Below are 20,506 nucleotides of genomic sequence, written 5' to 3' on the forward strand. Positions count from 1 at the left end.
TGTTCTCCATGTCCCTGTTTCTGTTTCGTAGATAAGTTCATTAGATTCCATGTATAAGTGGTATCATATGGTATTTGTCTTTCTCTTTCTGACTTACTGCACTTAATATGATAATCTCTAGTTGCATCCATGTTGCTGCAAATGGCATTATTTTGGGGTTTTTTTGTTTGTTGGTTTGTTTTTTGGCTGCACCACAAGCCATGCAGGATCTTAATTCCCTGACCAGGGATAGAACCCATGCCCCCTGCAGTGGAAGCACAGAGTCTTAACCACTGCACCACCAGAGAAGTCCCCTTTATGGGTTTTTTTTTTCATTCTTTTTTATAGCTGAGTAATATTCCACTGTATGTGTATATATATATATATATATATATATATATATATATATATATACCACATCTTCTTTATTCATTCCTCTGTCGATGGACATTTAGGTTGTTTCCAAGTTTTGGCTATGGTGAATAGTGCTGCTATGAACATAGGGTGCATGTATCTTTTTGAATTATAGTTTTGTCTGAATATATGCTCATGAGTGAGATTGCTGGATTGTACGGTAGCTCTATTTTTAGTTTTTTGAGAAACCTCCATACTGTTTTCCATAGAGGGTGCACCAATTTATATTCCCACTAACAGTGTAAGAGGGTTCCCTTTTCTCCACACCATCTCCAGCATTTGTTGTTTGTAGACTTTTTAATGATGGCCATTCTGACTGGTGTTAAGGTGATACCTCACTGTAGTTATGATCTGCATTTCTCTAATAATTAGCAATGTTGATGCCTATTGGCCATTTGTGTTTCTTCTTTGGTGAAATGTCTATTTAGGTCTTCTGCCCGTTTTTCAATTGGGTTGTTTGTTTTTTTGTTGTTGAGTTGTATGAGCTGTTTGTATATTTTGGAAAATATACAGATAGCAACCAACAAGAGCTGACTCCACATGGTTTATTCCTCCTGCTACATGGTGTGTCTAATTAAACAGAGTAAGAGGCAGCCCTCGTCCGGCTGGACAACCTCCAATTTACAAGGGACCCTCCCCAGCAGGAAGCCCTGCCTCCCCTGCAGCTGCCAGGGAGAAGATGGGGTGGGGGACACATTCCCAGCCCCAAGGAGGCAAGAAGCACTGGGCCCTGGGGGGGCATCTCAGGTGGTAGACATGGGGAGGGGTCAGAGAGGAGCCAGCCCTTCTCCACCTGCTCCAGAAGGACCCAGGCCGGCTGGCTGGGCTGCAAGGCAGGGCCATGCATCCAGGTGTCTGACTAAGAATGGAACTAAGGGTCTGCTTCTCCCATAGAAACGCAGGAGGTTGTAGCGCCATCAACAGGCTGCCCTGGTTTCCTAAACAGCAATAAGGAACCGTGCAGAGGTCCAGAAAGTGAATTTAACAAGAAACTTGGAAACAAACCCATCTGTTAATTAGATACTGAATGTTCTTTAAAGAAAAAAGGCGGGGGAAGTCTACAAGCTGGTAATGAAACTGTCAACTTCATTCTCCCCTTTACCAGGTAAACTCAGTGACCTGTCAGAGGGTGCCTTCATTGTCAGAATCTGATACATCAAGTTCAAGGTTGTGTTGCAAACAGGCAAAAGCACTTACTTCTCTAATAGATAATGTGATTAGGAAGACAAGCTCCTTGATAAGAAAACAACAAATACAGCACTTCGTAATGATTATGGTAATGGATACAAGTCTAACAAAAGTCCTCAGCAGATATACAATGTGGGAGGCATATCTTTTAAACAGTTACTTAATTTTATTTATTTTTTTAACTGAAATATAGTTGATTCACAATGTTGTGTTAACTTCTGCTGTACAGCAACGTGACTCAGATATATATATATATCTTTTTTATATTCTTTTCCATTATGGTTTATCACAGGACATTATAGTTCCCCGTGCTATACAGTAGGACCTTGTTGTTTATCCATTCTATATATAATAGCTTGCATCTACTAATCCCAAACTCCCAATCCATCCATCCCAACCCCCCTTCCCCTTGGCAACCACAAATCTGTTCTCTACATCTGTGAGTCAGTTACTTAATTTTAAATTAAGCTTTTCTTTTTAATTGCTTATTTGAAACTAAAATTACACTTTTACAAATAAATTCCTCATATAATACTCTAAATCAACTATACTTCAATTAAATATAAAATAATAAAAAATAAGTAAAAGAAACTCAAATGTTTTTACCTGCTTTGAAAAAGATCATAACTAATTCTAATTAAGATGAGAATTTACTAATAAGTCTAAAATTTTTTTCAGAAAAAAAGTCTAAAAACAGAAGAAAATGTAACCCAAAAACATAAACTATATTCCACAAAAGGAGAAAAAATCCTGATATAAGGCTGATAAGGGGCAAAATTTTTCAAAGGGCAAATCTAAACCAAAATCTATTTGCCAAAAAAATAACTCCTAATCTTCTAAACCATTTATGCTAAATAAAGTTGACTATTGTTTTAAATGTGGGACATCATCAAAGACCTCAAATTCTTCTGTGAAACACTGAATAGAAACAGTTACAACATGGTCTGAGTATCTTCAAACCTCAGAATAACATAAATTTAAACATCTCTTGATGCAACTATACTCGCTTCATTTGAGCTGTTCACTTATGAAGCAAATATTTTTAAATCCTATTTTAATATATTTAATTCTTATGCTACTTAAATATGTATTTGCCTAAACAAACTACAAACACTAAAAATATTCCAGCTCTTTTATCCCCCAACAGCCAATCTTCTCAAATAACATAAATGAAATCACTATCTTTCATCACTCGTTTTTTAAAATTGTTGAGTCTCAACATGCTTTCTCTTTCACTAACTCAAGCTGGTTCCCAAAGAGAAGATAATTAAGAACATGAATATAATTGTGATGATATCAACATACAAACTAAATTACTCATTATGATTTATTATTACATTTATTATGTAAATATAAGTGGATATAGGGAAAATGTGCTTCTACATGACTTCATTTTTGAAGTATAAAATTCATGTCTGTGAAAAATGAGCAAAGAAAATGAGCTATTTCACTTTAAATTTTATTTTTTACTGTTACACAGGGTATTTCTATGCGAAATACGACGCTGTGTCTCACTAAATAAACAAGAAGCAAAAAGCACTCTTTGATCAAAATTCTTCCACAAATGGACAGATTGAGAGAATGACAGAATGCTTCTATTTGGGGCTGTCACTGCATTAAAAATGAGTAGAGAACATCCTGGTGACAGAAGCGGCACCTGCCACTGACAGTCCTTCCAAGCAGGATCTGACCTATTCAGTCCATGACAGACCAGAGAAACACTTTACTGCCGCTTCCCCTTCAGCCCCGCTCACAACAGCACTTGTCAACAACACTCACGGCTGTGTTCTGTAAGAAAGAAACCCTAACTGACCACACAACACAACTACCCAAAGCAAACCCTGAACAACGGGAAACCAATCTGATATCAGCCAGAATCTAAGAGGACTCCAAGGCTGATTCTAGAGGTATATTTTGGTCAAGGTATCTCATGCTTTTTTTTTTTTTAACATCTTTATTGGAGTATAATTGCTTTACAATGGTGTGTTAGTTTCTGCTTTATAACAAAGTGAATCAGTTATACATATACATATGTTCCCATATCTCTTCCCTCTTGCGTCTCCCTCCCTCCCACCCTCCCTATCCCACCCCTCTAGGTGGTCACAAAGCACTGAGCTGATCTCCCTGTGCTATGCAGCTGCTTCCCACTAGCTATCTATTTTACGTTTGGTAGTGTAAGCTGTGACAAAGTGAGAGAGTCTCATGCTATCTTAAGAAGCTGAGTTGCTCAATCAAAATATTACTGAACAAAAATAGGGGCAACATATACGTTGCAGGGTTTCATCTATTTGTTTACTGGTACCCCCACCATGTTCCAAAAATGATTTGAAGTTACTTACAAAATTACAGCAAGACATTATAAAACAGAAGTGGGACTGCGGTACAGACAGCAGTGTAGAGGGGAGATACGAGGGCAGGAATCACCACTCTGCCACTCGCTACATCCCGGTGTGACCTCGGGGGATGCTGGGCCGGTCCCTCACCCTCTCTGCATGCCCATTTCCTCACGTGAAAAATGGGAAGGATGAAACTTACCTGGTGGGGCCGTTGTGCAAAATAACATGAGTAAAGCATTTAGAACAGTGCCTGGCAAGTCGTATCTTTTACAGAAATGTCAGCCTAGGGAGGAAAGGTGGGGAGGGAACAAGACTAGGAACAGAAAACAATCCATATATAGGACCAGCGCACACAGCCCTCTATAATGTGCTATGTAGTAAGTCGTATTTTTATTTTATCCATACTTACCATCGAAACAAGGTATAAAAATTCAAATTTAAAACTGTGGGCATTTGTACCTATCCTATTGCTACAGGACAAGGCAGCTTTAGTATATGATGTCTTGACTGGCCAAATCAATGAAGCACTGTCTACAGCTGACATGCGTTTGCCACATCTTTCCAAAAAGGAGTGTGACCGATTCAGGCAATTCTGACAGCACAGTGGGAGTGTTCCACTTTTAGAACTGGGTGAAAGGTCTGTGCACATGCCCTTTAAAGACGATCCCCACAAAGAGGAATGGCAGATCCCCTGAAGCCCCACACCAGGCACCTCCACCTCTCCTAACTGGAGGGCTTGAGGCCACTGCTGAGGACAAGGGGAGTGCAAATGAGGTTGAACTGGAACAGCGAACCCTGAAAGTAAACTATAAAATATGGTAAACATCCGATTTCCCACTCTTTAGGGAACTCTACTCAATACTCTGTAATAACCTATATGGGAAAAGAATCTGAAAAAGAATGCATATAATGGATATATGTATACGTATACCTGAACCACTCTGCTGTACACCTGAAACTAGCACAACATTGTAAATCAACTCTACCCCAATGTAAAATAAAAATTAAATCCAAAAACTAATAAAAAATAAATAAAAAAAATATTTTAGTCAATGACTCAAATAATAGTATCAATTATATTAAAATAAAAAGCACTGCAAAGTCATTATATAAAATGTATTTTAACCTATTAACAAATATTTGCTAGCATCTAAACAGATACAGACATTCAAGACACGATGATTCCTCCATCTGATTTAGGTGCTGGGTAGTAAAATCACCGAAGGTTAAGGCCTCCTGCCCCAACCCTGAACAAAATGAGGACTGAGTAGTTTACTTCATTTTTCTTTCTTCCTCTGCTTTCCATGAGAATTTATGGTTCCAATAATAAAATGTCTGTACAGGGCATCCCTGAGTTTTGATCACAGGGGTAACTTTAGGGGAGAGAAATTAACACCCTGAAAGGTCTCATCCATGTCACAGGTCCACTCCTTTCTCCCTAAAACTGCCTGCTGACTTCGCTCCAGTTTTTTATCACCTTTTAATGAATTCAGTTCTCTAACAGAGTCACAGGGAATGAGGTGTTAATGAACGGATGGAAATTTATGAACCCTGGGAAACAGCTTACCTGGTATTTTTTAGCATCCCATAAAGCCAAATGAATGCGGAAAGAAGCTCACTACTCCTGCAGGAGGACAGTGAGGCCCGCGTCCCTACAGCCCCTTAGACACACCCTGCTTCACGAGGAGAGGAGGCTGCCTCGCCTCCACGTTACACAGGGCAAGCACAGTGAGCTGGCAGAGCCCCCAAGAGCTGGGTCACGTGTGACAGCCCTCACCTGTGTCCCACAGGCATCATGACAGGCCTGCACATCGACGTGTGGCAACAGCCTCTAGTAACAACCACGCTGGTTGCTCGCTGGCCTCCTGGCAGTTTATCAACGAGTCTCACCTATAAAATAAAGGGCCAAAGGAGGCCCCCACCCGTGTGAGGGCTCGCACAGGTCGGTGAGCAGGAAACACTCGACAAGCCCTGAAGTTCCCCATCTGTTAGTCTATGTCTCCCTTAATTTCAAATGTCGTATTTCCAGAAATATATTCTAAGTAGAAGAAGAAACGGTTTATTTTCCTTTTCAGATGAAGATGAAAGATGTTCTTAATATATACATATTTGGATATTTGAAAAGCAATTTGTGAGAATAAGACTTCTGATGCGATACTGTAGGACAGATGTTTCATTTTTTTTCAATAGCCTTAGTATTTTATCACTAAACTCCAAATACCAATATTTCCAAACTCCAAATTTTCTTTGAATATTTTCCCCCATTTTAACTCAAAACAGCACAATGCAAATTAGCCAAATTTGTCAAACATTTTTTAATTTTTTTAAATTAATTAATTAATTTATTTATTTGTGGCTGCATTGGGTCTTTGTTGCTGCATGTGGGCTTTCTCTAGTTGCGGCGAGCGGGGGCTTCTCTTGTTGCGGAGCACGGGCTCTGGGCGAGCAGGCTTCAGTAGTTGTGGTGCGTGGGCTCAGCAGTTGTAGCTCGCAGGCTCTAGAGCGCAGGCTCAGTAGTTGTGGTGCACGGGCTTAGTTGCTCCGCGGCATGTGGGATCTTCCGGGACCAGGGCTCGAACCCATGTCCCCTGCATTGGCAGGCAGATTCTTAACCACTGCGCCACTAGGGAAGCCCCTGTCATACTTTTTTTTATTAAATCATATTTATGTGTTAAAAGAAATCATGATGATTTTTCTAAAGGTTAGTGGATACCACCTCTGGTCTCCATTATGATCAACTAATATAGAAGAAGTTGTGCTATCTGGTATTTTATCAGAAAGTTCTAAAAATTTCTGTGGCAGGCAGAAAACTAAGATATCCACACCCTAATCTGCAGAACCTGTAAATACATTACCATCCATGGAAAAGAGAATTTGCAAATGTCATGAAGCTAAAGGTCATGAGACAGGGAGACCAGCCTCCAATTACCTGGGAGGACCCAGCGTCATCCCAGAGGTCCTCACAGAGGGAGGGAAGATGTGACAAAGACACTGAGGTGGAAGTGGTTTGGCCATGAGCCAAGGAATGAGGGCAGCTTCTAGAAGCCAGAAAAGGCAAGGAAACAGATTCTCCCCTCCAACACTCAGAAGAGACAGCTCTGCTGACGCCTAGATTTTAACAAGACCCACTTTGGACTGCTGACCGCCAAGGCTGCTTGATAATAAATGTGTGTTATATAAGCCGCTAAGTTGGTGGTAATTTGTTACAGCAGCAGTAGGAAACTAACACCAGTTCCTTCTGGAGCAAATTGCCCTTTTTGTTTTTTAACAGAACCAGTGCTATCTATCATGAAAGGAAGGGCGGGAGGGAGGAAAAGTAAGGGTAGGAAGGAAAGGTTCCTGCCTCCTGAGGACTCAGCAAAGGAAACAGGTACCGGAGTAAAGCACAGTGTTTTTACCTGTGATGGGCTGGTCTATGGCAGGAGGAGTGACTAGGACAGACCAAAGGAGAACAGCCATTAACCTCTGCAGGATTTAACACCCCTTTTACTCTATCTGTGTTCCACCCTTCACCACCTCCCAAATGAATTACACTTAATAAGTAATAATTTTTCCTTTCAATTAGACATATTGCATACTCAATCAGATACGTTCATCAACATAGAACTCAGAATAAATGAATATAACTTCAGCTAAAAACAAAAGAACTTGATAATCTGACCAACCTTATTTGGGAGGTTTCTGGAATACAGAGAAGGGTCCAGACCCCAAGAGTTTCAAGTGCTCTGATATGTAAGCCCCAACAGAGAGAATATGATTACCTTTCAGTAAATTGTATACTTTCTAAAGGAACCCACTCCATGCCATCTCCCCTGGGTGCTGAAAAAGACAGCTTTCACTTTAATCGTAATGCATGTACACGCTTGGGCTGGATCTGACCCCGGGTCACCATCATTCAATCAACGTTGTCCCTTTTCCTTCTTCTTCCCTTTACTGCCTTTTCCATCTTCAGAAGGAAATACTACTGGAAGTCCCTGATTGCCCACACCAAGAGATGACAAGTCTATTAACATCACCAAAACGCTTCTTTCAAACCAACTCAAAAAGCTCTAATTCCTAATCTCCAAAATTCAGCTGTCAGCACCAAAAACATTATTCTGATATGTTTCACCATATCTCGAGGTAATTCACAACATCCTTCAGAAGTCCCTGTGAGCTCAGAGGTGGCCAAAATTACATCTTCCAGAGAGAAGGAAGAGATGGAAAGCTGAGAAAAGACACACTGTGAAACATCAGTCTCTGAACGGTCCAGGGTGTACTGTGCATTCCTCAAAAAGGTTTGTAGATAAGCAGCTCGATGCATTAAAACTTCACTACCTGTAACCTAAAGGCTCTAGAAATTTCATAGCAATTTCTCATAATTCCACTAGGTCTCAAATTTAGGAATATCAATTTTACATACTGAAATTACATAGAACAGCATATATTGATTCTTAATTATAATTAAGAAAAAAACTGATTAGGCCTCCTCATCCTTGTTTGAACTTAGGGTTTTTTAATAATAAAATGTCTCTAACAATACAGTAAGAAACACTTTCCTGAAAATGTTCCTTTCTTTAATTAAGGCAACATTAGAAAACAGCCTTATATAAGGAAAAGGTCAAGAAATCTTTATATATGCTTCATTAAGACATGTAAAAAATTAACAGGAATGAAATGGTCTTTATGGAGCCCTGATCTGGGTCAGGCACTCTGCAAGGCTGGGACTGACATCACAGTGAGGAGAATGGACACTGTCCCTGCTTTCACTGCCCACAGGCCATGGCCAGTTCTCGTGAATTGACTATTGAAATCACTGGGCTGTTTTTCTACTGGAGAGAGTGCTGCTTTTCTTGCTGATTTACATAAACACTTCATATATTAAAGACAGTAACACTTTATCATAAATGAAAATTCAAATCAAATCTAAACAATTACTGAAACAAGTCATAAAATAACTCTGAAGAATGAGTAGTTTTACTTAAAATTTATCATAGATATGACGGCCTCATGTTCAAGAATATCTTTAACCTCAAGAGGCAGTACTGCAAGACGGTTAAGAGGACAGGCTCTAGGAACAGGTGGCCTGGTTCTGAACCCCAGCTCAGCTACTCCCAAACTGTGACCTGGGCAATTACTACGCTTCTGTGTGCCTCAAGTTTATCAACTGCATAATGGAAATTATCTAAGCACCTACTTCATAGGGTTAATCTGAAGATGACCTAATTCATGCAAAACACTTAGACTATGCCTGGCAGATAGTATGTGCTCAATAAATGTTACCTATTTTCAGCAGTAGGCTAGCTTGAGTGAACTGCTGAATTTCCAGAATTTTGTTAGCCAATTGTTAACCACAGCCATCATTAAAAAATTAAATTACCTAAAGCTACAATTAAACAAGTTACATTAAAAACGAAGATAATAAATATACACAACTTGTCACTTACTAATGATGTCACTACATTTTACTGTTTACATCTATGGCACCTGCATGGTGGAAGCACCAGGTCATGTTGAGATACTATACCTCTCTTTCCAACTCTGCATTCAGTGATGTCAAGCTGGTACCCTGAAATCAATCATGGTGAAAATACTTACACCATGGAAAAGCACAAATGCTATAAATCAAGACTTTATCCTGGAAGAATCGGTTGTCAAAAATTTACCAGCACACTACTGCCTGTTATTACAGATTTATTATAATAAATCATCTTTAATTTCTTTCCTTTTCACAGGAAAAAAAGAAAGGGTGGCACATCAAAATGTTAGTTATCTCTAGTCTCCTTGTCCCTACATGGTAATGTGTATACAAACCTGACTGCCAAGTTCAGGTTCCTTTTCAAAACTGTGTCCCCAAAGAACCACGTACCCTTGTGTATAACTATGCCAGCCTTGCCTTGTCTGCACTGCCAAAGCCAGACGGAGTCAGTATTCTTTAAAAATAACAGGACTAATTTGCCATGGTTCAATATGAAGGCCACCTTAAGGAGGTAAAAGTCAAGTGCCAAACTGTCATCAGATACAATCAATACAACTCTGATAATTGTTTTGACCTTCTGACATTACTTCGCAAGTCAAGTCAATATCAAACGGGCCCACAGTCACTCCGGCTGAAACACAAATATAAACTTTCAAAATAATGGTCAAGCACTCAACTGTCTCCCAACTGCTCAGTGCCTGTCTCTGTTAGGACCTAATGCAATACAGAATAATGTGTTCAGAGGGACCAACTAAATGTTCCAATTCAAGCCAAAAGTATGGCAGAATTTACACAGCACAGAACAAAGCCTGCAAGAAAACAGGCTGCTGGGCCCTAAGACTCGCACTACGTGGTCGGGCCCAGGAAGAAGAGAACAGCACATGCATCTGGGTGCTTCAAAGTACAAAGACAGCATGATTAAGTGGGAAATGCTACAAATTAGAATTCCTGGGCTCCAGTTCTAACTCTAGTTCTAACTAGTTCAAAGAGCTTAATATCTCTGAGCCCAATTCTTCTCATAAAATGCAAACGCTAAATGATGCAATCTCAGCTCTATGATTCTGCTCTATTTTTCAGAGTAAATGTGCTGTCGCTAAAAAAAGAATCCTTCCCTCCTCCCCACCCGACTATGGTAACATCCTTTTATTAAACTGACTCAAGTTTAAATATCACATAAATAGAAACATTTATGTTAATGTGAAAATACTGAAATCTATGTGTCATGTCTTCATTCTCCGGCTGTACAATGATGTTCTCATCTCAGGGTCATACTAACACGAAGGCAACACATGAACTGGGACCATGCTTTTTCCTTCCCGAACTTTCACCAGCCGAGTCCAGAGCACCCACCAAACAGAAAGAACGTAATAAACATGTAGATGAACTGTATATGCAGGACTTTGAGGGTTTTAAGTCTACATTTCTATAATCCATCTAGTTGTAACTAAAGAAAATTTATGCACAAGTTATATGCACATGAGCCTTCTTTAAAGAGGAAAGGAGGGCTTCCTGGTGGCGCAGTGGTTAAGAATCCACCTGCCAATGCAGGGGACATGGATTTGAGCCCTGGTCCAGGAAGATTCCACATGCCACGGAGCAACTAAGCCCATGCACCACAACTGCTGAGCCCGTGTGCCACAACTACTGAAGCCCTTGCACCTAGAGCCCGTACTCTGCAACAAGAGAAGCCACCACAATGAGAAGCCATGCACTGCAATAAAGAGTAGCCCCCACTTGCCACAACTAGAGAAAGCCTGCACGCAGCAACGAAGACCCAATGCAGTCAAAAACAAATAAATAAAATAAATAAATTTTTAAAAAATAAAAACAGAGAAAAGGAGGACCTTCCACCTCTGGGCATGATGGAGGAATAGGAACTGGATTCATTCTCCCACTTGACACAACTATATTTGTCTCTAAAAAGACAGACAAAATTTATGGAACCACAGTTTTTGGACATTACACAATAGACAGAACAGCCAACAGTGATTTCTGAGAAAAGGGAAACAAACAAGGTGAGCCTTTATCACGCCCCCGAGCAAACTGCGTGGAGTGAGTTTCCAGGCTACAGTGCAGGCGTTGGGGGGACTGGGGTCGGGGAGGGAGAAGGTGGTCTCCCTCAGAGGAGGAGACAGCTCACCTGAGGAGGTCAAGACCATCAGAAATTTCAGTGCAGAGAACAGGAAAGAGCTGCACAAAGGCCAAGTCTGGAGATACACAAGGGGTTGCATTTACCTAAGGCATGTACATATGTGTAAGGAAACTACCAGAGCCAGGTGAAGAACCACCAGAAAAGAGCAGGCAGAATGCAAAAGGGTGCTGCCTCAGTCGGGGGAAAACGAGCCCTAGGCTAAAGCTGATCTGGTCCTGCCTAACAAAGCTTAAAAAGCAAACCTTAAAAGGGTCAGTCTATTCTGAATACTTAAGTGTATCACAAACAAAACTCAAAAACACTCTAAAAGAAGATTAAAAAAATTCAGCACCCAACTAAGTAAAATTAACAATGTCTGGCATCTACACAAAAAATTACCAGACATGCAATGAAGCTGGAAAATGTGACCATAATGTGGAAAAACAGTAATCAAAGGAACAGACCCAGAAAATGACACAAAAAGTAGAAGCAGTGGACCGGGATATTAAAACAGCTATTATTAATATACTCCACGTGTCCAAAAAGATAGAGAAAAGCATAAGCATATTAAGGAGAGACACAGAAGACACAAAATAAGTGAAAAAAAACCCAAACTGACCTTCTAGAGATGAAAAATATACTGGAGAGCATTAACAACAAATTAGAAACTGAAAAGAAAGTATTAATGAACCTTAAGACAGAGTAATTCTATTTAGCTTTATTAAGAAACTGAATTCAGAAAATCTTAAAGCCCAAACCCTCAAAAGAAATTCATTCATTCAATCAGTTAAAAAACTAAATAATTATTAAGCATTTACAATATGCCAAGTACCATGATAAGCACTAGGAATATTTAAAAGACTTAAAAAATATTTGCTGTAGTTTCCCAACTTGTCAAAACTATTCAATATTCCCTTATGTGATGATCCTATAAACAAATATGCAATTCATTTTCCTCAGTCTCCCTGCTGTATATCCATATCATCTCTTAGTATTAGGTATTCCCTTCTAACCCTGGGGTTATGTTATATTCCAATCCACAGAAAAAGAAAATGTTGTACTATAACAGGGCTCTCCTGTAATTTCTGTATTCCTACTTGTCAGAGAAATAAAACCTTATGAAAGAAGCTAAGAAATACAGGGCATGCTGGCCTCACCAGGTAAAGGGTGTAAAAAAGTCACTCATTGGATACTTTATTCATACTGCATGTTCAGCATTGTAATTGTTCCATAATTCATCTTGCTGGTTTTCCCCAACAGACTGAGATCTCCTAAAACAAAAAGCAACACCATTTTTTTTCATCTTTGTGTATATCATGGGCACTCAATACATTTTCAGATAACTTGTTAAATAAATGAGTAAAAAATGAAGCCATATAAGAAAACAAACAGAACTGTGGCTAAGGACAGCACTCCTTAGAGACCATGGTTCCATCTGCCTGACTATTTGAGTCAGCAACTTCTCTCCCCACTGGACCTTGCCTGCAAGTGTCTGATCAAATCAGATGCTAAGAATGATGGCTGAGGTCATAATGAACCACCTCAGCCATAAGGACCACACAAACCATAAGTCTGTAAATTGTTCATGAAAGTGCCAGATGGTCTATTAAGCCAATGTCACTTAATACCCACAATGTTGCTTATAAATTATACCTGTCTGATTCACATGGAGGAAGCTATTCTCAAAAACCAGCACTGTTTCATCACATACACGCAAATATTTAATAATTTTTTTCTTTTAAATGTTCTGCTTTATTTGTGGTGGTATTTATATTTATTACAGAAGTAATAGCTACTTTTTCAAAATGTCAAATACCGAGATTGAAAAAAAAAAATCTTACCCCCTGGAGTTAACCACTATTAACAGTTCGGTTTCTAACCTTCATCTCTCTCCCTATGTTTCAGTATAAAATTTTTTATTTTTCCTTTTTTTTAATAAAAATGCCTTACACATTAGTCCTCTGCCTTTTAATTTTTCTTAATAATACATCGGGGGACTTCCCTGGTGGTCCAGTGGTTAAGACTCCATGCTCCCAGTGAAGGGGGACCAGGTTCAATCCCTGGTTAGGGAACTAGATCCCACATGCCGCAACTAAGATCCTGCATGCTGCAACTAAAGGGCTCGCACGCCGCAATGAAGATCACGTGTGCTGCAACTAAGACCCAGCACAGCCAAATAAATAAATAAATAAATTTTTTTTAATAATAATAATACATTGGTCAAATGTTATGGGTCAATAATTAGACATCTAACTCATATTTTTTACTAGTTACTTAACACTTCAAGGTACAGAAGTATCTAAATTTATTCAACTATCCCCTAGTCATTCAGGTTGTTTCTAGTATTTTGCTATCATAAACAATGCCACAATAAATATCTTGAATTCTACCTGTAGGGAAGATGCTGAAATTTGGGGTCACAGTAGGTGTGACTTCAGCAGCAACCTCCTTTCCCCAAAGATGGTAATGAAGCACATGTCAGAAGCAATGCATGGAGTACTGTTGCCCCCCCTCCTTGCCGCCAGTCCTGGATGTTATACTAAATGCTTTTGGAAGATGATGATAAGAATACAAGTGGTTACTAACTTTAAAAAAATACTGTTTCTAACTTTTTTCTAAAATCCTTTAAATTTCTCCCTAGACCTGCCCCCGGTCAAAAATTTGCCAGTGAAAATTTTACTATAGAAATTTACTTGTAAATTCCAAACAACCAACTCAGAACACATTTTCTCTTAAAAATGCTGTTTAAATAAAGATTAGATAACCCCGGTAGTACAAAGCTCTATTTTTAATTTTAAAAATGGTAAAACAACATTATTGCTGTACAACATACATTGACATTTTGGAGCCATATCTAGAATAATTAAAATATATAACACTGGATCTATAAAAAATAAAGTTTAATAAATACATACAATGTTTTTAGGCATGTTCCTATTGGAAACACACTTTCCAAATCACATCCTCCCAACCACATACTTGCCTGCTGCTGTCACAGGGGGGCTGAGGAGCCTGGACCAGCCAGTAGAAGCACACCTGAGCATAGAGGGTACGGGGGAGGTAAATGTTAAGTACACAGAACCAAAGATGGGCAATGGAGTCAGGCCACCGTTCACCTAAAACCTACACCTCCAACTTCCCAGAGACACCAAGAGGTAAGCTCCCTCTCCTCTTTCCATTCCCTTCCCTTCTACACACACACCCCCAACCCCCCCACACACACCACATGCCCCTCTGGGGTGTGAGCAAACCCAAACTTCCCATCCCTTCCACTGCCGCTCCCACTCTGGACGCAGACTAGAACTGAGGTCATAAAGCATCACCTCCTCCTCTGTCAGTCCGGATCCACAGCAGAAGTGATTGCCCCAGATGCCCACACATCCTCAGAAGGCAGGCCATGGGGAAGGGGCAAGAATGGGAGTCGTCGGTGGCCCAGATCTGCCTGCCTGGAGCCTGAATCTTGTAGTTAACTAGGAAACAGCCAGGTATCCACATGCTGACCTAAAGCTGCAGCCAAACTGTCACTGAACCTTTCAAAATGGAGGAATATTTTAACTGCATGTTATGAATCCAATTTATATTATGCCTAATCTCTTTCTTAAAGCTCCAGAACAGTGATGAACCTGCTGCATGCAATTTATCTTCACTGACATCCCAGTGGTCCCCGAAGTCCATAAACATCAAATGCAACACTGAAAACTCAGCATCCCTTTCATTGCATGTCTAGAAGGACACTACCACACTACTTCTGGCTCCCTGTTGCTTTACTTTTTCCACTCGTTTCTTCTACATTAATTTCCTTACTAATTCTCTCATAAGCCATGGCTTTTTCAATAAGTGGCTTAGACATAGCCAATGAAAGCACCTCTTCTATCTACCAGCGAGCAGAAAAGGAAACAGAGTGGTGTGGAGACGCAGAGATCAGGAGACCTCAATGCAGATCTTGCTTTTCCCTCTGCTGACACCCCCTTCCCTGGACTTCAGCTTTCTCCAGCATAAAATGAAAGGAAGGAAAATCAGCACACTCACCGTTTCTATCTTTTCTCTGTACCAACCACAAGCAATGGTAATTCTCAAAGATGGGCCGGCAGGAGAGCAGAATCAGGGTTAGATGCAGAACTAGAGTAAGTCCCCTACATAGGAACAAGTTCCACTCCGAGAGCGCATTCTTAAGTCCAATTTGTTCGTAAGTCCAACGAAGTTAGCCTAGGTATCCAACTAACACAATTGGCTATACAGTACTGTACTGTAATAGGTTTATAATACTATTCACATAAATAATACATAAAAAACAAACAAAAAATAAAGAAAACATTTTTAATCTTACAGTACAGTACCTTGAAAAGTACAGTAGTACCAGCTACATCACTGCTACTTTTACACTTGCTTCTGGACATCCTGGGCTTGAAATAAAGATACTGTACTCTATACACTACTGTACAGTGAAGTACACAAAAGCACAACCACCTGTAGAGGATGCATGCACGTGACAATGTACGCCAGACACATGAACTAGCTTACGTGATTGGACATACGAACACACGTTTGCATCTTTGAAAGTTCACAACTTGAAGGTTCGTATGCAGGGGACTTACTGTACAGTTCTGTTCACTGGTGGGGGGGAGCGGTTAATGAGGGAAGAGAAAAACAAATCAAAACAGCTTAAGCAACCTGCCAGATTGAAGGCATTCAAAACTGAAGGCCACAGTCCTCAGTCCTGAGGGGGGAGCTTCACCTCAGACTCAAAGAATGGGCAACCAGGAATTTTCTGTTCACGTTCATTCCCAAAGTGAAGAATTAAAAGTACAAGAAAAATCTTCCATTTAACTAGAGATGGAAGGAGAAGCCTCGGAGGGGACGACATTTAGGCCTTTCTCAAGTTGTATAAGGCCATCATTTAACCAAACACTAAAGAAATGCAGAGCTAGACATACAAGTACAGCACACAGCAATTAAGACAGAGAACAGTTTTAAAACCTCCCCAAAAAGGTCATTTGCACACAGTCGAAGGCACCAAGTTTACATATCATTAATGCATGTGAAGAAAGTGGAAAAAGGTTTTAAATTATGAATTTCTTCCAAAGTTCTACTTCAATCAATGTTACCAATAAACCTAGCCCCCCAAATACTGCTAAATTCAGTACCATTAACAAAGAGTATAATCTTGAAGACCAGCACAAGTAATGAAAGGTAAATGCAATCAACGATTACAGCCTATATCAAAAGTCCTGAAGGCATTTTCAAAAGGTTTTCAAAAGGAATCAATAATAGTTCCATAAATAAATTAAAACTATGAATATGGTGATCATCTCAAATAAAAAATGACGTGGATGCCAAAAACAATAAATGGAAAGTATGTCAGAGAGTGATGTCAAGGAGAACCAGATAGATCATCACGTCAGAATAAAGTGATATGTCCACAACTCAACAAGAAAAATAAAAGACCACTGACTTCCTTATGTCGATCACCCTAAGGATCTAGCATACTTACTATCACACAAGAAACACTCAATGAATGTTTTCTAAATGAATAAATGATTAATTAATTCATTAAGGAAAGTATTATAGGATGAGGAGGCAATCATTCCTTTAATTTATAAGCCCATCCAAGACTAGCTAGTTAATATCAAGATCCAGGAATGGAAACCAGATCTCTACGTTATTAGTCACTGCTTCCTTTATTGTGGAATTTCTAGAATTCAGACTGATTAGAATTTTTTAATTGGATCTATAACTCAAGAATCTACTCAGTCATGAATTAGGCAGTATCTTATAAACAGTTAATTGTTAAGTGGCTTATATAATCCATATGATTTCTTTCTGATCTTGAAAACTTCTATTTCTGAAGCTTGCAATTAGATCCAATGATACCAATGTAGTAATATTAACCAAATCCATCAGAATACAAAATTACTTAAATGGTGTCATGACATTGTTTATCACTATACATAACAGAACACATGCATCAGTCATTAAAAATATTTTGAAACAGTATTTAATAGCATTAGAAAATACCATGATATATTAAGTAGATAAGCAGGATACAGTTTTACATACATGGTCCAAATTTTTAAATGTTACATATTAAAGAGAAAAGAGAAATGGAAAAGGAGAGGAAATATATCAGAACATTAATTAGTATACTGGATAATGGAACTACAGATTATTTTTTGTTCCTATTTTGTATATTTCTTTATTTTCCAAACATGCTAGCTAGTTTGTGTCATAGATTTTTCTTCTCACATTCCACCCAAAACTTACATAGTTCCTCCTTTTCCACTAATACAGAAATTATACCTTTAGTCAATGGGATAGTTTTTCTGTCTAAACATAAAACCCTATAATTTTAAGAGCTGCTTCAATTAACAATGGAAGTAAAAGATACTGGAGTTTTTCCCTCAGGTACCTAAATCCCCAATAGCCAGCAAGAGAATTTTTCACTGAAGTTTATAGATTAAGGATAGCCCAAAACAAAGTTACACAAAAAAGGAACCTGTATTTATCTCCTTCCTAAATATAGACCTCTACCAATAATTCCAGGACATATTCAATAGCTGTTTACTTAAACTGAGACTATTCACCTCTCATCACATATATTACTTATAATCTATACATTAATAATACACTGTGAATGCATATAAAGATGGGCCACAATTACCAAAAGTAGAGGGCTCTGTGGACTGGCTGTCAGAATGCCAATCGGCCACCTGTCAATGCAATCATGGGAACCGGTTTCCTCGGTTACAAAATAAGGGAACTGACGCTTATGTTACCTATCTCAGAGAGGAGGCGTAAGAATGAAATTAAAGCATGTATATAAAAATACGATCAATATGCAAGGTGTTATAATTATGATCATCGATCTAACTCAGAATTTCCTACACCGTGTTAAGCTTGTCTCAATCAACAACGAAAACAGAACCATACAAAATCTATGGGATGCAGCAAAAGCAGTTCTTAGAGGGAAGTTCATAGCAATACAGGCCTTCCTCAAAAAACAAGTTGTCTCAATCAGTCTTTACATTTGTTGAGCCATGCCTAAAAGTTATTTCTCACGACTGAAGCCTCAGATTTGATAATATATTCATGGTATTGATAATATATTTGACAATATATTCAGAGTTCTTAAAAGCAGAGGATAAAATTTACAGCTTAACGCTGATTACCTACAAACAAAATCTGTCTGGTTTAAAGTATTGATTAAATCATTATGATAATACTCTTCCCACAATGCAAAGCAGGAAGTGCAAGGTCAGACTGTGCAGATGAAAAGGTAGGTGCAGAAAACCCTCCACCGACACTGCCCATCCTCACCCACAACACAGAGCCTCCTCCCACTGGTATCTGCCTCCCTTCAGATGCCAGCCCCACTCCTTAGACTTCTGGATGCTCGGCTGGGTCCTCTCTGAGGCTCTAACTTACACTACGTGGAGCTGGCCCTGCATCCTCACCCATCTCTGCTCTTCTGGAGGCTACAGCCCTGTAGCCTGTGTTCCTCTTCCTTCCACAGGCCCCAGTTCCTCTGAACATTTTTTATGTATGTGATCAATAACCATTTAGAATTAAACCACATATTTCAATTTGGTGAAGATCAATTTCTTGGCCCCAGTGCTTCCTCTCTGTCCAGCTTTCCTAAGGAAAGCTGATTAGAACATGTGACGGAGGCTTGGGGAGGGTTTAAGTGACACAGTAATTTGTGCAACTGAGCATGTAATCAATTAATCCTTGATGAGAAATATGGGAAAGATGAGGTTGGGAACAATACTGCTTGAATGTTTTCAATGAAAGACGAATTACAAAAGTATTTTATTCTGTTTATTTTATTTTAATTCTACTGAAGCACAAATTTTAATTTCTATATAGTTTTCTAAATGGGAAAGCATGGAGATTAAGTACATCTGTTTTTCCACAAGAAATATAAAGCACCCTTGCATTTTGCTTTCTGTAATTTAGAATTCTTCAATCCTTCTTCTGTTCTTCAAAGAAAAGTATAAAGACTAAGATATCTGTAGTAACTAAGTTGTTCTAGCTTCTGAGATTGCTTGAAAGACACATTCAAGTAATACTACAAATGCCTTCATAACCATAAGCCCTCCCTTAAAAAGATTATAAAATTTACTCTATATGCAAAATCAAACTCTGAATTTCAACCACGTGGCTTTTTATCTACCAAGTATTTTCAATATTCTCTAGTTTCTGTTATGCAGATAAAGTTATCACAAAGATCACAAAATGAACAACCAAAAACAGAAAATCAAGTAATCTTGCTGTACCTCATAACTCACAGTTTTAAAACTCAAATATGATCATTTACCTGCTGCTTAATTCTAAGTGGTAACATAAAACTGTGTGTTATTAGACATTTTATATATATATATATATATGGCATGACACCCAGGCTATAATCAAATCACCATCACAAAAATTCTCTAAAATATTATACAAACTACTATCTATGTAGCCCTACTTCTGATTACATTTTAAAAGAAGTAATTCAATATCCTAAGAGTTCAACTTTCCATATTTTGCAGGACCTGGACTACTAATGTCAGCCTATCCTTAAAATAGAACAGTTCAACTAATTTTAGACTCAAGTGTTATAAAGCATCATTGCTGCCAGTGAGCCGGATACCTGAAATGTAGCAGCAGCACATGTAGATACACCAAAGCAAACTGTCAGATTGCTGAACTCTGAGCCACCCCATGCAAGTCTACATTACGAGGTCCACAGGGTGTATGTACCCAAAACAAAACATTACTTATAAATAACATGCCCATATGAAAGGAAATACCCAGGGCCTTATTTATTTAAATAATATCTATAATATGCAATGGTTCAAAAGTCAAGAGGAGGTAAAAATATAAAAAGACTACTAACGTATACACACTACTATATATAAGATAGATAATTGACAAGGACCTACTGTATAGCACAGGGAACTCTACCCAATATTCTGTAGTACCTATATGGGAAAAGAATCTGAAAAAGAATGGCTATAT

At 38.8% G+C, this 20,506-nt stretch overlaps 1 protein-coding gene and 1 long non-coding RNA gene across 20 annotated transcripts in view; both read right to left on the bottom strand.

Moving 5' to 3' along the window:
* The window catches only part of DST (dystonin), a 488,177-nt gene that overhangs the window by 352,561 nt on the left and 115,110 nt on the right, over positions 1-20,506 (bottom strand). The gene's annotated exons all lie outside the window — the stretch shown is intronic.
* On the bottom strand, positions 6,259-19,884 carry LOC309638420. The gene is made up of 3 exons (XR_014251110.1): positions 14,830-19,884; positions 14,490-14,542; positions 6,259-12,777 (listed from the first exon to the last, which is right to left on the bottom strand). It is a non-coding gene; the product is annotated as an uncharacterized lncRNA (long non-coding RNA).

Source organism: Balaenoptera physalus (genome assembly GCF_965194825.1).
Source record: "Balaenoptera physalus genome assembly, chromosome: 11".
NCBI classification, from domain to species: Eukaryota; Metazoa; Chordata; class Mammalia; order Artiodactyla; family Balaenopteridae; genus Balaenoptera; species Balaenoptera physalus.